The 4510-nt window shown below is 44.3% G+C and overlaps 1 long non-coding RNA gene across 1 annotated transcript; it reads right to left on the reverse strand.

Moving 5' to 3' along the window:
* Positions 1 to 1514: 1514 nt before the first annotated feature.
* On the reverse strand, positions 1515 to 2680 carry LOC125720032 (uncharacterized). Its single transcript, XR_007385337.1, has 3 exons — positions 2607 to 2680; positions 2041 to 2414; positions 1515 to 1858 (listed from the first exon to the last, which is right to left on the reverse strand). It is a non-coding gene; the product is annotated as an uncharacterized LOC125720032 (long non-coding RNA).
* Positions 2681 to 4510: the final 1830 nt, after the last annotated feature.

A 4510-nucleotide genomic window follows, 5' to 3' on the forward strand; every position in this document is an offset into this window, starting at 1 on the left:
CAAAGTTACCCATCAGTGTGGGACGAGGGTGTGTCAGTCGTCAACCATCATTTCGGTTTGCAAAGACCTCAGGATGAGTGTCAATGTAAAGCAGCTTGTTCTTCCGGTCCCGAAGAACAAGAATTGATTCGATGGTCATGTCTCTGACATTCATCGTAGGTGAATATGAACGACCTAGGGATCTCCATTACTATAAATTCTATATTTAGTTTTCACTGAGACCAAAAGTAAGAGTTTACTATTGCAAAGGAACTCATAACTGGCTCCCTTTCTGGGCACTTGTTTATTTGTCGAAGCAATTTGATGCGGATATCGGGGAATATTAAATGAAGTCGGTTTAATTACAAATTAAGATGCATTGACTACCGTGTTTGTATTAATCTTCCAATTGGCACAGCTGGGTCAGCATGGTATTCAAATCAACAATTTTCCCTCATTTAACGAGCGAACTCGCCGACTACTCGCTACGAGAAGTCGGCCGCGGTCTCCCCAAATACTAACACGAACGCCAAATGAGGTTAGACGGCGCATTGAATCCACATCATTAAAACGCAGCCTCTGAGAGGCAATTAATTATTTGGTGGAATTAGGGGCTGCCGGCATTAAAGAACAGCAGAGTGTATGTCAGGATGTAGCATTATTAAGAGTTGGATATGAAATGATCGGATCTCAGGTCTGTCTCTAACAATGCCAGCTGTAACCAGTCCCTTGTTTACCATGTTATGTTTGCAAGAGTGAAACACGCGTCAGCTTTGAATCCCTAGGAAGGCATGAACTGTAACAGAAGCCATTAATTGTCCAGGATATGTCACAACCACCAAAACAAAGCGTTCCGTGTCTATTCTCGTTACGTCCTCGGTGGTACAAGTACCGCATGAATTTCCTCAGCTGCGCAAGAGTGATAGAACATACAGAATGTCAGACCGTGGTAACCGGTTAGGAAAATGGGACTCAGATCGTCGTTCATATGCCTTTTTGTCTGTTGTTAAAGTGTGCGTTCCACTGGAGAACACTACATCAGATATGTGAAGAGCGTTGAGAATTTTTGAATAAATGTTACCGTCAGGATCGGTCCCTATCCTGCTCTGCCTGTCATTTCCTTGTTCGGCCAGCAGGTGTCGCTGGCCATCCCGTTCCCAGTGTCTCAGTCTTTAGTGGTCATTAATGACCCTCACCTGTTCCTTGCAATTCCCAGGTCTAGTGTTTGGTTATCATTGACTTGCACCTGTTCCCTGCACCTTCATTACTTGTGTGTGTGTGTGTGTGTGTGTGTGTGTGTATATCGGTCATTGTAGGTGTCAGTGTTTGATAGCTGCTGAGTGTGTGACTGGGAAGGTAGTTCTCGCTTGTGTTTCTTCTGAGTCTCCTTGTGTCTAATTCTGTCCCTTGTCAGTTCTAGTCTCTATTAGTCTCAGTTATTTACCTGACTTAGTTTGACCCTAGAAGTCCTTCTTCTTTCCGGTTTCTTCTTATAATACAACCTGCTTGTTGTCTTGCTGTCTAAAGCTGCCTAGTGGATTATCATTCCTTCATGTCCCGACCTGACAGCTACCACGAGGTCTTCCAAAGGTGATTTCTAACTAACGGAAGCAAATTTATCCATGCCTACAGCATATAGTATATGGCATATAAAGGCTCTCCATCCATGCCTACAGTACATATGGCTTGGAAAGCTCTTTCAGTCTCTGTTGTTTTTCTCGTGCTCTGTACAGAGATGATATGAATCTCACAGCACAACTGCAATGCACAGATTTCGTAGGAGATATTGTAGGAGGTAGGTTGAGTCAAAGTTGGCAAGAAAACGTTGTCTTCCCCGGGCTTGTTGGCAGACAAGCTATCACAAAGTGGATGCCACCACCTGCGCAGAGCCCAGGAGATATGAAGGAAATCAGAAAATCACAATAAATACCGAAATTCTTAAACTCAGGCAAGGTCATGTAAAAAAAGGCAATAACGCCACAATTCAGTCATGCAGAGGTGGAAAAGGGCACTGTTGACATTAAAATCATAACGGTATGTCTGACTAATCTGACTGCCCACCTTCTGGAGTATAATTGGGACGCAAGACATTGGAGCCATTTGCAGTCGTCGGGTTGGGCACATGATGCTGTTTCACCACCTACATCCTCCTGAAAGCAGGGCACAAACCCCCAACTCGCCTCGTCCTCTCTGTGCCCCACGGGCTCCAAACACCGACGTGGCATTTCAGCTAAACGGCGAGCCTCCATTTCACCCTCTGTAATTTCCGTTGAAGGGTTGGTGAGAAGTGCAGGGGCTATTTATCTACACTGCCAGTCATCTTATTCCCACCAACGTGCTGCGTCTTCACCCTCGTGAGCCGGAAATCGAGGCGAGGAAACTGCTGGGTGTTTGTCAGACTCGCGAGGGGATCCCTGACAAAACACATCGTCAACCTAGATGTCCAGAACAAAAAAAAAAAAGTCATTTCATCAAAATGAAAACATACATATGAAAAAAGTATTTTAAAAAACACGTACAAAACAATATATTTAAAAAGTACAAAAAAATAATATGTCGAAAAACCATACAGGTTGCTTCTTAAATTAGTGAGGGTCACAATCCTGCATCCACAGCCATGAACTCACTCCTTTCATGAACTCGTTTTCCGCCTTGCCTGCGGACTCATTTGCTTGCTTGTGCTTTATTAAGTGTTTTCCAGATCGTTGCTGTTTTAAACCTCTAACTTTGTGCTTATTTGCTATGTGCTTCTTCGTTTCATATTGCAGTCCCACTGTACAGGCTTTGTGATCCCGGATGTAGTGAAATCCTCTTGACAGGGCTTTCTGGCTCAACATGACTGGAGAAGGAGAGGAGAAGGATGATGAAAGGATTATACTGATTTGAAATACAATCTCTAACACTGTTTTTTAATGTATCATGGAGTGGTGCAGTGGGTAGCACTATCGCCTTGCACCTCTGGGATGAGGGTTCAAGTCTCTGCTCTGGTTCCACGTGTGTGGAGTTGTCTCTTCATGAGGCTCCCTCCAGGTACTTTGCTCCACCCCCCCCCCTCAGAAACATACTGAGGTTAACTGGAGTTGCCAAATTGCTCATAGGTGGGCATGTGTAAGTTTGCCCTGTGATGGGGTTGGTGCCCCATGCTGGGTTGTTCCCTGCTTGGTGCCCCATGGTAGGTTGTTCCCTGCTTGGTGCTCATAGGCTCCGGATCCCCAATGACCCTGAATAGGACAAGTGGGTACAGAAAATGGATGGATAGAGTTAACTACACCAAGGCCTTTGGTTCTTCTGTGTTTAGTCATCGTCTATCAAAAGCAAAAGGATACTAAGTGAATCTAGTGAATCGGATACTAAGCGAATCTAGTGAATCTGATACTAAGTGAATGTAAGCGAATCTGATACCAAGTGTATTTAAGTCACGTAATCATGACCAAGTGCAACATCAATCAGCGCATTTCACTAGAATGCTCAACACAGTTTCTTCATTTTTAGCTCTTTAATTACTTTTTTTTTTTTTAATTCACAGCTTCACAGCACTAACCGTATGCTGTGAAAGAAAAGACCTTCAGGTCTAGTTGTAGAAATGGCTGCATTCAATGGTTTAAACAAGTTTTAATTAATTGCGCTCTAAATGCATAACACAACAAGCGATTTTAATGCTAATCCGTATGTTATAAATACACGCAAGCTTTGTACCAGTGTAAGAAGAGGATCACATGCCTTTCTGGTTTCACAGAACCGTACAGGCATCTACACATCCTATGACACTATCACACTGCGGTAATATTTAATACTCTGCACCTTCTTGGTCTTCTTTCGCTGATTGTATAACGGATCACTTTTCAAAGAACCTGAATGTCTGTGAGGCAAGTTTTAAATGACAGGGTAGCTCTGTGGATTGGTGACTGCGATCAGAAGCTTGCCAGGTCGAACCCTAGCACTGGCAGAATGGTCGCATGTCCAATGGGCCCTTGAGCCTGGCCCTTAGTTCCAGGGGCCCCAGATACATCACCTGACCCCTGCTGTCTGACCCCAGTCTTTTTTCTCACCTATAAGATGCAAGATGTGAAAACTAAAGGATTGCAATGTACCTGTAACGGCGCTTGTGTAAATGGCGAATAAGGTTTTCTTTCATTCCACATTAGTTGTGTTCCCCAGCACGGTGTTCCAACCACTTCCCCAAGCACAAGAATGCAGGAGAGGCTAGACTACAAAAGTAAAAGTTAGCCAAGGATTTGAGTTAGTACCCCGGGAGACCTCGTGAAACTGAGAAAGATCCCCGGTGTGGATGGTTCCTGTAAAAAAAACGTCTGTCACACTGATTATGTCCTAAAACTGCAAGCAGTGTGCAAGGAAAACCAGTGCTGGATGCTGGTATCTGCAGAAGGCAGAAAGAGAGATCAAAGTGGCCCGAAGAAATGGAGCCCTACGAGATGGAGAAAGAGCAGGCCTTGCAGAGCCCAATACATAAACATCCATCCACCCACCCACCCATCCATCCATCCATCCATCCATCCATCCACTGCTTATC

This window comes from Brienomyrus brachyistius, chromosome 24 (assembly GCF_023856365.1).
Source record: "Brienomyrus brachyistius isolate T26 chromosome 24, BBRACH_0.4, whole genome shotgun sequence".
NCBI lineage: Eukaryota > Metazoa > Chordata > Actinopteri > Osteoglossiformes > Mormyridae > Brienomyrus > Brienomyrus brachyistius.